This window comes from Amphiura filiformis, chromosome 7 (assembly GCF_039555335.1).
Source record: "Amphiura filiformis chromosome 7, Afil_fr2py, whole genome shotgun sequence".
Lineage (NCBI taxonomy): Eukaryota > Metazoa > Echinodermata > Ophiuroidea > Amphilepidida > Amphiuridae > Amphiura > Amphiura filiformis.
This window is the reverse complement of record NC_092634.1, coordinates 7,784,831-7,797,909: the sequence shown is the minus strand read 5'-3', so window position 1 is coordinate 7,797,909 and position 13,079 is coordinate 7,784,831.

Sequence of the window (13,079 nt, the reverse complement as noted above, 5' to 3'; positions counted from 1 at the left end):
GGCTTCCACTCTCTTTAGAGAGTCTATATCCCTGAGTTTATCGCAGTCTTGAGTCGCTTCATTGTATGTGTGGAGAGGACGAGGCCTCCTAAGATAATGTCCCTGGTTGTGAGTAGGTCATACCACATCCATTAGTTTTAGAAATGAAGAAGTGGAGTAAGAGGACAGAGAGTACCGATACATTTACGCAGTTATTCATATTTTAATCGCAATATGGGAACTGCGGTGTAACCATGTAATTTTTTTCCTTTTACATCTTTTATCGCCGCGGATCTGGTGAAGTTTGTAAATACCTCATCATTGTTTCAGCATTATATAGATGATAATCTGCAAATAAATACAAGGTATTAAGATGGGATTAAGTTTATATAATGATAATCAACCCAGCAAGCACAAATCATTTTACAGATATCGTTTAAGGGATCTGGAATGAGCGTTTCGACAGTATTTTTTGTGGGACAGGATGCAATGCAGAATGCAATTCGATATGTCTGATGTGCTCTAATGTCCCACAATAAATACTGTCCAAACGTTCATACCCATCCCTTAAAAGGTATTTGCCTTTAGTTAAAACCAGTGTGGCACGCTGCTCATTTTTGTTCACGTATTTGAAAGCAATAAGTATTACGGAATAAGCGGTAAACCACAGGCCACACCAATTTGACAATAATAAAATACCACGGGACAGATATGGATTCTCCAGTGACAGGCTGATGGTATGATATTTCATAGACGATTGCACAGCTTTGTGAAATAAATATAAATATCAAAAGCTAAAACAAAAAAATACAGGCAATATATGATATTATCGCTGTGGAAGCTAAATTTATACTCTTCTGTCGTGGTATTAAATAATCTATAATACTGCATTATGTCGGCTTGTGTGATTACTTTGCACAAGTTTACCAATTACCTTTACCACGTTTACCATCCCATCTGCATGACTATAAATCAAAACAGCTTCTAGATATTTAATCTAAATTGTCTTTACCATATCTCAATCACCACCGTTCTTACCATGCTGCTGGTTTGCTCAATAAATCATCTTGCAACCAATCAGCTGCTAGTATTCAAAAATTAAGCCTCTTCAACCCTACCACCATTCTTACCATGCTGCTGATTGGCTCAATAAATCATAATAGGCTTCTTGTAACCAATCAACAGGTAGTACTCATCTATTTTATGCATGCATTGTGGGAGTTGAAGTACAATTGTTCAAAATTGCATTCTTAAAAAATGAATCATTTCATTGTGGCAGAACGCAACAATGTATGACATGGTAATTAGAGAAGGTGTGTAAAACAAAATATTTTTTAAAGAAATTTGAAACAAATGTAAAAGTTGTGGCTTGTTTATTCAAAAGGATTGGGGAAAACTTGGAACTCTTTATCTGATGAAGTGATCTGATGTGAAAGGCAAAATCTTGTAGTAAAATCAAAAAGTGCCAAAAATATCTTTAAAAAAAAAAAAATTGCTTCGCTGTGTTTAATACCAAGATAATTTACCACAGCAGTCTGCGTCAAACTAAAATGTTTCCAGAAAGTGTTTTTAGAATAAAATAGAATAACGCCAATTTAATGCACTGACTTGGGAAGCCTGATTACCTTTTAGAAATAGTGTGAGGGTTTTCAATGAAACATTTTTTGTGTAAAAACTAAAGCATCATATGAATAAACGAATATATGAAAGGATGGGTATACTCGTCATGTATAACAATGGCAGACATGTCAAAGCTAACCACGTGACTTGAAGATGTTGAAGTGATAATGTGTTCCTAGCTAAAGGGTTCAAAAAATCCCCCCTAAAATTACAAAACATTTTTTTGCATAACTTGACATATATTTCGTCGATTTGAACAATTTAAAAACTTTTTCGAATCGTTTTCCTAGCCTCCCAAAGTTCTTTCTTTGGCTTTTGGTGTAGGTAAAAACGTTTTAATAATATTAAAATGTGGGGTTATATAAAGTTCATTAAAACGTTTTGTATGAAAACACACTACAACAATATTTTTAAAATGTGTTCAAAATGCTATGGTAAACTTTTTTTGCAAACATTTTTTGCCAAATATTTTGTCAACAATTAATTATGTGAAAATAGTTGCACCCAGCAAACACAGAAATGTTCTTAAATTGTTTTTTTTTAACGTTTTAATAACAATTAAATGTCGGGTTATATAAAGGTCATAACAACGTTTTTAAACGTTATTGCAAATGTCTTGGACAAACACTTTTTGCAAAATATTTTTCAACCCCATCACTTAAATGTCTGGTTATAAAAAGGGGAAAAAACGAACATTAAATATATTTTTTTGAAAACTATTATACGCGATACAGAATTTGTTCTGTTGTCATAAATTATAATGAATTTGGCTGAATCCATCAGATTGGGGCATGTGTATACATTACCATGATTACAAATATGGGAAAAATCAGGTTTGAAAAAATTACCAAACTCATTTTAAAAGATCGTATATTTTGGCTGTAAGTGAATGCTTGCTAAATGCTACCCGTTTCTGAATGAACCACAATGAGGCATCAATTATCTATTTATTAGACCTTATATTTGAAAGTGTGACGGACAGGACAGTTGTTTTGTGACGGACATGACACCAAATTTGCGGATATTAACATATATATCTTGTAAAATCTTCTTGAGTAAAGAACGCTCTTTACATTTGCCCCCTATTCTACTACACAAAGGTGCATACTATTCCACCAAGAAGTTGAAAATTTTCACCAAAAAGTGTTTTTCAAGAAAATTAAGTGTTAAACAGTTGTCACCACTATTACTAATTTGTAACCACCGAAGTGTTTTATTCTCTTTCATTTTACATAATGCAAATAACATCACCATTTTCCTATTTTTCTATAAAATGGGACGTTAATGTGGAATGAAAATGGGACGTTACTGTGGAATTTGGGTATTTCACATGATCCGCTCACATGGTGTGCCTTGTTTAATTTAAGATATTAAATCGTTTTCTTTTCAATGTATATTTTGGTATTTATTTATTTATATATATGTATTTAATCAATATTCTCTGTTGGCAAAGGGCAGGCATTACTTTATTAGAAACTGTATTTTGTCGTTATGCATTTTGCTTTCACTTGACCATGACCCTTGGCAGTTGGCACCTTACTTAATTTGTTATTATTAATAAATATTATTGTTAGTGCATATCATTGCCTGTATTTTGAAATAAATAAATATAAAAAAAATAAAGAAAGAAAGAAAATAAATAAATAAATAAATAAATAAATAAATAAATAAATAAATAAATAAATAAATAAATAAATAAATAAATAAACAAATGAATAAATAAATTTAGAAAAATAAATAAATAAGTGTTTCCTCTTTCAGAGAGCCATAATTTCACTAAGTCACCCTCAACACGCATGCCATGCATATGAATACTCATTGTACTAAATAAGCCTACGTACGTGTGACACGCATTGTACACTTTACTTGATTCCAGTAATTGAAATCCAACTTCAATTACACACTTTATGTAAACAATGGCTGCATTGAAAATACTACTACTCTTACTACACTTTAAATATTGCACAGAACTTTAAAAAAAGTACTTTACTAGTAACTTACCGACCAAGATGGATGGTTGAAGCGAAATGACAAACCATGTAGTTCAACACCACGAGTACTTTGTAGAATGCTGGAAATTCCCACAAACACGTGTTGCAATCACTAATACCATTATTATATCACTGAATCCTTAAAATTGCTTTCTAATGAAGTCAGTCATATTATATGCATGCAGTAAATTCACCCGAATCGTGTTGAACAACAAGTCATGCCTGTATGCCTGTGACTAATTTAATCAATGAAGCATAGTAGTAACACAATGTAAGTTGGTAGTCTTAATGCAAGGTCGAAGTTTACTTTAGTTTAGTTTAAAACAGTATGTTTGGAAATTTAGTACTAGACATATTTTTTTTGCAACTCACTTAGCCACTTTTCCTCTGATACCACTGATCAGTGAGGTGCCACTATTATAAAAAAAGGGGTCCGAAATTTATATACAACATTTGATTACTATAAGTTCAGGGCGTAAATCCATTTTTGAAAGTGGGGGGGGACACACTGACAGTGGGGGAAATCAGTAAATACAATAAAAAAAAATGGGCGCAAAGCGGGTGTCTGAGGTCTGTTCCCCCCTCAGAAGTAAGAAACTTTTGCAAAATGAATACCTAATTGAAGCGATTTGGTGGCCCATTTTGGCACTATTAGTGTGTAAAATTTTAGTTTAAAAAGCCAAAAATTTGTGAAATGACAGTCCACAAAGCCTTTTGTGGAAAAGTTTTCCCTATGCCTATAAATGACATAAATTGGCAAATGTGGAAAGCAGAAGTGACAATGGCTACTTGTTTAGCCACTTCACAGGGGGTCTGAGGGGGATGTGCCCCCTCAGAAGTAAGAAACTTTTGCAAAATGAATACCTAATTGAAGCGATTTGGTGGCCCATTTTGGCACTATTAGTGTTAAAAAAGTTATTAGTTTAAACAAGCCAAAAATTTGTGAAATGACGGTCCATGAAGCCTTTTGTGGAAAAGTTTTCCCTATTATTGTAGGCCTATTAAATTACATAAATTGGCAAATGTGGAAAGCAGAACCGAAAATGGCTACTTGTTTACCCACTATGCAGGGGTGTCTGAGGGGGATGTTCCACCCTGAGAAGTTGAAGCCATTTGGTGCATTATATTTACACTATTTAAATCATTGCTTAAACAGAAAAAAGGGTCCGAACTCAATTAGTGATTAGCAAAATGTTAAATGTTACACAGGTCCACTGATTAGGCCCATACCCAGGATTTGTTTTGGGGGTGCTGATTTTGAAAAAGTGGACTTTTTTCCGGGGGGCAATTTTGTGAAAAGTGGACTTTCTTCCCCAAATTTGGACCTTTTTGACCAAAAAAAGCATAAAAAGACTTTTGTATACTTTTGCAAGGTGCAGTCGCACCCCCACAGCCCCCTGCGTACGGGCCTGCCACTGATATGTTAGGCCTATAAGACCTGCCCCCCCTGAATCCGCGCCTGCGGGTGTAGAAGTGAAAGCGACCACTTGTTTATAGGCCTATACACACAAGGGGTAGGGGGTTTCTAAGGGGGATGTTCCCCTTGAGACGTTGGAAAATTTTACAAAATGAAGGTCCAATTGAAGTCATTTTGTCGAAATTTTACTTGAGATTTGAGATTCACAATTACTAAAGCATGCATGGATTGATGTTGAAATCATTTTTTTGGTGATAAAATGTGACAGGCCCTGCATATAGGCGGGTCCGCATGAATTTTCACACGCTTATGGGCCGTGGATCCACCTTCACGCAACGCCTAAAATAACCACAGGCCTATATATAACCGACTGTGCGGTTTTTGTAGGCATGGGCAGTGATGGGCATACTCAATTACATGCAATTTAACCTTTTTTTTCTTTTTTTTCTCCTTTCTCTTCTCTTTTCTCCTTTCTCTTCTCTCTTTACTTTTTTTTAGGGGTGGGGACCAAAAGTGTGTGTGTGGGGGGGGGACATTTGATATTGTGTCCCCCCCACTTTAAAAAGTGAGGGGAAGTGTCCCCTGTCCCCACACCGATTTACGCCCTTGTATAAGTTACAGTGACGTACGGTAGCCAGGGGAGGGGTGGTACAAACTTGTGAATGTTACGACGGAAATATTTTTTGCCGACTGAAATGGTAAATTGTTGACCCACTATTTTTGCCCAGGGTGCTCAAGAATCTAATTTTTTTTTGGGGGGTGATAACTAAAATCTTTCAACACGCATTTAACATTAGTAAATTCGTTAATAATTGAAATAGGTAGGCCTATATATACAGTGTCATTCAAAACGTTCTGCATCCACCCTCATATCTCAACTTATCTAGCTTTTTTTACTGAGAATATTTTATAGTAATAATTGTTTTTTGTTCTATTTGTTGTAGGCAGCGTTGAAATGCAATCAGGATTCGGTGAGCAAATAAGTACATATATATATATGCGAAGAAAACGTAAGGAGGCGAAATTGAAGTGATCATTTCGTCACTTTAGGTGGCTTAAATTAAAGCTAACATAACAACAAGTATTGAAAATTATGTAAGATTATAAAAATCTGATTCACTACTCCAACAAAAACTGTTGCTTTTTAGCAAAGAAGAAATTACAGCAGAATAAGAATTGAATAAAATTGAATTGAACTGAGTTAAAAGCATATTAACTAAAAGCATATTAAACCTGCCATGGAAATTGCACACCAAAGAAACTAATTTGGAAAAGGTGAGTGACAAAAAGTGGTTGGGTGTCTTTACTTTATAACTCTGAGACAGAACTTAACATACTGCAGTTACTGTCCATTTTCCTATACATAATACACAGTACTCTCACCATTGGCGCGTGACCTCTACAAACAGTGCATGTTATAGGTATATGGGCATTGCCTAGTTAACGTCACTGTGTGAAAAATAACCGGCCAATATTTAAAGTACTCTCTGAAATTCTAGAAAATATAGTTTTGTAACATGTCCTAAATTTTTAGCTAATTTAGATATTTGGAAATATTCGCACTGGTGTTTTAGGTGTATGTTATAGGTAATAGGGCATTGCCTAGTTAACGTCACTGTGTGAAAAAAAAACCCGGCCAATATTTAAAATTCTCTCTGAAAATATAGTTTTGTAGCTAATTTAGGTGTTTGGAAATATTCGCACTTTGGTGTTTTAGGAAGGATATATGTGCACGACAGATAACACCAAAAAATATGAAGAAATTATTTTCAAACCGTGTTAAGTCTGCAACCATTATGTTTCTCATTTTCAAGAAGCTGGTTAACAATATACAGACTATTGTCTCATTTCGTAAACAAAGGCTAACACAGTATTGTTACCTTGCGTTTGCTTTATAATCGTTCACCCAACTGAAACTATAATGCAGCTCATTGCTCATTGCACAGGAAAAACAGAAACATGTGTAGTGTGGATTTAACCAGAGAAGATCTGATTTAACATAGTTGAGCTGTTTTCAATGAGTGTTATCTTGGTTTAATAGCTTTTAATGGGGTTTAAGTCCTGTAAAGGTCGTGGTGAATTTTACTGTAGACATGACTGCATCATGAAGGTCATTTTATCCAGATGGTTCCCAAGTAGTTTTTCATGTTCTGACCGACCATCATACATATCAATAAAAATTGGCTGCTGTTATAATTTTTTATTACTATGACTTCACAACATGTGTAGTAGCATTATTGCGCCTATGTAGCATAATACGTGTTATTAGACCAATCGATTAGTAGACCAATTGGTTAGTAGACTAAATGTTTGTTAGACTAATGGTTTGTAGACCAAAATGGCTAATAGATTTATTGGTTATAGATTAGTCTACTGTAGTAGACCTGTTTAATTTATCATTCCCTAAATTAATCTCTCTGAACTGGAAAACTCATCATTCCTGTTCTGATTCAACAGCTCAGATATCCATGAGAAAACTGGGCAGGGCAGTCACTGGAGATGTGATGTGTTTCATCATAGATTTTAAATGGTTTCATGCATGGAAACGTATGAATTGTTTATCAAAAAAAAGGAACGCAGCGCAGTCTAGTTATAGATATGGGTATTAGACTAAATGGTTGTTAGACTAAATGGTTTTAAAACTTATTAGTTATTAGACGAAATGGCTATCGGACTAAATGGTTATCCAAATGGTTATAGGACCCAATAATTACTGGATGTAGTGGGTATAGACCTAATGGATTATGGATGTAGACGAAATGGAAATTACACGAAATTCATTCATTCATTCATCTTTATTTCATTCAAATATAAAATATAACAGTACAACAATTAATCACATACATTGAATGAGGAGGTTCTCGGAAGGCCGGTTGGCCTGTATTAAGAACCCCCTGTCTTAACAAAAGAAAAGTTTCAAAATAACAACAACGACAACAAAATATACCGCAAAATGTCAAAAACACCCCCCCCCCCATTTACCCTAACAAAACCAAAAGAGCCTGTTTTGTGATCAAGAATATGCAAGAAATTACAGAGATAAATTCAATACTACATTAACTATATTACAGATAATACGATACACAATTAAAACTTAAGCCGTACAAGGAAATAAGATAAAATACTAAATGTAATTAAAAATAATATTATCTTTCACTTTGGTTTTGAAATGCTTGATCGTCTTTATAGTCTTTATATGTTTCTCAAGTGAATTCCACTTAATTGGGCCCGCTGTTTTTAAGGGTTTATGAGCGAAATTCGTTTTAGATTTAGGAACCTGGTAATCTTCATTGTTTCTCGTGTGGTACTTGTGCAGAGTAGGGGAGAGCGGGGAGTGTTCGCCCTAGGGGCAGGTTCGCCCACCCCTTGTTTCTCAGCACTACGGCTATCAGGGAATTTGGTGATGGCAAAATTAGGTGACATAGGTCATTATAAACTTCTCATATTAGCTACGCGACATATAGGGACGTGTTCATCGAACTGCAGCCAAAACAAACAAATTACACCAAAACGTAATTTTTTCTTGCATTCATAATGTTGTATTATCATTGATACATAAATACAGATGGTTTTAATGGAAATCTGTATTGGGAACATATGGGATTTGTCAAAGATTTAATGCAGTTATAAACTCCTTATTCGATTTGTGTTTTGCATACCCCGAAGAAAATACAAAAATGTGCACAAGGGGCTCGTTCGCCCTTTTGAGGATGGGGCATGTTCGCCCTATATCTTCCCCGGGCGGACTTACCCCAAACTGGAGGGCGGACCTGCCCCATCAGCGTATTATGCAAAATATTGATAATTAAACCATTAAACAAGGTAAAACTACTGAAAACATGTTTTTTTAAAGTTATGTGATATCGGTATTACTCATACCACCGTTTATGTCCTAATCTATTTCTCCCCGAAGTTGTAAACATGATACGTTTAAGCTCACTTTGGACCCCTACATTTTACCCTGACCCGACCCCTGCAACAAATTTAGTGACTCCCCAGAAGAGAATGAATGCCCTGTATACTCTTGCTAAATGTTTGCATTGAATATGTTATTGTTATGTAATGTTTAAACCTTTTTTGTGATTAGGTGAACTTACCCCACCATATGGGCGAACCTGCCCCAATATGGGGCAAGTTCGCCACTTTGCATAACTGTTTTGTTTGCTCTACCCTGTTGCTATTGTAAGGCCTATAGTTCTGGGATTGTGGCCGTATATAGCTAAGACATAGGGCTTTCACATGGGCTAATCAGGTCATCCCTAACTTTAAAATTGACATCGCTAGGCTGATCAGAAAAAAAATAGGGCGAACACTCCCCGCTCTCCCCTACTCTGCCTTACAAAATACTTTTGAAATGCTTCTGGAAGTTGATTGGTAAAATGCTTATACATATGGTATCGAACCAAAGGGCAAATCCCCGGTAGCAATAACCATTTCCCTTCTTTTGTAAGTGCCATTCCAAAGTATTATCTTGCCAAGTTTACTAGTATAGATAGGCCTATTATACTTACGCGGTCAGTTTACAGACTAAAAAGTAATAAATAATTATCTGGTACTTCCCTATAATTTGCGTGCTTAGGAGTTTAGTTATTACGTCTCTGGTGTTTTTACTGTTGAATACAGGCATTCGTATCCATAGATCTGTATATAATACCAGCAAACGATCATAAAAGTAACAAACCGAATTATGCACACACAAAAATGGCCAACTTCAAAACCTTTTTAATTGCCCATAAGAATTTTTCGTTTTTTAAAAGATTCACCTCATTCTCAACATTTGATCGAACAAGTAACAAACATCATAAACAATACCGTACTTGTTACAGATCGTCACAAAAACTTATCATAATAATAGATACAAATCAAATTATACTTTTAAGAACTACTTTTTCTTCATAAAAAGCCTGGAAATGTTAATCGATTTACCGCTAATTAGCCTATTTATATTATATTTTTATTCATCGGTTTTTTTTTGACATTTTCTCGAAATTAAAATTTTCATGGATTTTAAACCTGTCAGATGTTTTAGATTTTTGTAATTCTTTATCGATCATTACAATGCAATTTTATTTCATTCAATTTAAATACATACAAAGAGGAGGTACTATAATATTTTGCAGTAAACATTTGATGAGCGCGTATTTAAGTGTACATCGCGTATTTACTGCGTTGAAACGCACTTGTCTCCGAGCTTTTCTGATTGGCTGCTGAGTTGATCTGCTGTTACCGAGTGGAAAGTTATGAATGAACTTTGCGCCGTACGCGTTGTTAGCTCTGACTTTACAACGTCACGGTAGTACGCGCTAGTCAAAGGTTTACAGCAAAATATTATAGTACACAAAATGACAAAATGTAGAGAGACCTGAATGCAGGTACCCCAGGCCTAAGGAAAACGCATTAAACAGGAAACAAATATATAAAGACATTAACACGCCACAAACCACGTCAAACCAAACTATAAACAAAAGTAAGAAGGATATGGAAAATCAATTAATATGAGATAATTCCATATTTCATAAACAACTTGCAATTTATAAATACTGTAAATAATTAAACTGTAAACGTTGGACATTCCATTTCTATTTTTCTAAAGCACAGTCCATTAGATGTAACTCAATGTAATGTGGTAAAGTAATTTGAGAAGACATTGTAAAAAATAACGACTGTTTGATACACAATTGGATCGATTGAGCCCATATTTATTGGTCGAGCTATGAGTTTTAAAAATATTGGATGAGACGTAGTCGAGTCCAATATTTTAAAACTCATAGCGAGACCAATAAATATTGGGCGTAAATCATCCAATTTTATCATTATTATGTTTTGGATCCAATATTTTCACACACTTGGATTCATCAAAACATAGTAATTATAAAATGTGGACTGATTTCGTTTGGACCTTCAATATAAGGATATAAAATATGTTCAGGTATGAAATATTTAAGTTTATTAATAATATCCATGCCTCTTGATCCACTTTTAAATCAATTTGTGAGATTTTCAGGGTCATAATTGGTATATTTTCTTCTTTACAACATTTTTAAAATGGCTAAAATCTCAAAAATAACTCTTTTGCCAGGACTTTTAAGGTAAATGTGTGATTTTCACCATTGAGGGCGCTATTATGTGCCAATTATATGACCTTAAAATGCCTGTATTTCCTAAAATACACAACCAAATTGTATAATTTTTGCACAGGATTTTGTTCTGAGGGTCTAGATTGTAAAACTCAATATAGCATAATTGTACATCTTTGGGAAAATAGTTTTATTTGATGACAAAAAATGATTTTGTGCGTAACTTATTCATGCGTGACCGTACAAAAATGCTATATTCACTTTCATGACGAGCAGAATATTTTCTATCTAATTAGGTAGTTGGGTTTGCACAGAAGTTACTACGAGACAAAATATATGGAATTCAAAATGCTCTCTAGTTTTCCAACTGCTGCAGATTCTGTTATATTTCCACCATACAGTTGTGTATGTAGGCAGGGGTACACACAATAGCCTAGCATTGTGGCCACCCTACTTGTAGTTCATTGTTTATAAGATAAAATCTTGAAATAATATCCGAATGAGAGTATGTAATGGTAGTGTGGTCTGCAAATAGAACAAACTTAAGAACATTTGATGTACTTGTAATATCATTTACATACAATATGAATAATAAGGGTCCTAAAATTAACCATTGAGGTACACCACAAAAATAGCTCTATATTATATAGATTCACATGAGATATACTATACAAACTGTTTTCTGGTACACAAATAATCCGCGAATCAATCCAATATATTACCATAAAGCCGAAATATTCCAGTTTATATAATAAAATGTTATGATCTATTGTGTCGAAGGCTTTTGACAGGTCTAGGAATATTCCTACTGCAGTTTCATCGTTTTCAACTGATGCGATAATTTTGTCTACCAAATCAAAAATTGCCATGTAGGTAGAATGGTTGGATCTAAACCCATATTTCTTTTCATTTATATGTATTTGTACAGTGTACAATATAATACATATAGTTTTTAAAGCTATACTGTTAATATATAGGTATTTTGCATTCTACAACGGTTCAACTATGAGCAACTGATACAAAACATTCAATTGAAAATAAAGACGGTTTTACACTAAAGTTGAATTGCTCACATTTAAAAATCAGCGCATTCTGGGTACTTTTTATCCAATGCTGTAAAAAGTACTAAGTGTTATACCAGTATACCATATACATAAATATCTACACACTTTTCAAGTTATCATGGAAGTAGTGTTTTAAGCTAATAGTATACGTGAATTGCCCAGTGAAATTGAAATATCTGCAGTTGAAAGTGTATAAACTTGTCTATAACTTACGGAAGTAAATAAGGGCCACGCGGTACAATTGTAACTAAGGAAGTCAGGATCTTGTAATTTGGTGGTCGCACCTCCCCAAATTGGCAAAAGTATACAATAAGTCCGAAAAAACATCATGTTTTTTTACGCTTTTTTGGTCAAAAAAGGTTCAAATTTTTGGAAGAAAGTCCACTTTTTACAAAATCGCCCCCCTGGAAAAAAGTCCACTTTTTCAAAATCAGCACACCACCAAAAAAAATTCTTCGTACGGGCCTGGCCCAATACCTATTAAAAAAGGTCATCGAATAATCACTTGATATGAGGATCTGCACCATTTGAGCTTACAAACTGAGTTTGAATGTTGCTCTTTTTATTACGATCAATGATGCTATTTATTGTTATGATGCTAAACTTACACGAAATCCACTCACCAGTTATTTGGTTTTAGAACTCATACCAGATACATGGCCCATGGATCTCACAGTTAGACGGGGAAAGACTCGCTGAACACTCGAACAGAAATAGACGAATAACAAAATAGAACTTCACAATAATCTTTAATTCCGCATCATCAAATCAACAAAGTATCACAACATGATATAGATTACGGATTGAATACGCTTGCGGTCCTTCTCCTTCAGTGACTGGCCATCGACTACATAGGATCATAGGCGAGCATGATTGATGAATGAAAGACCGCGGAGCGATATGTTTCAATGATTTTTATAGGTTGTTTTCT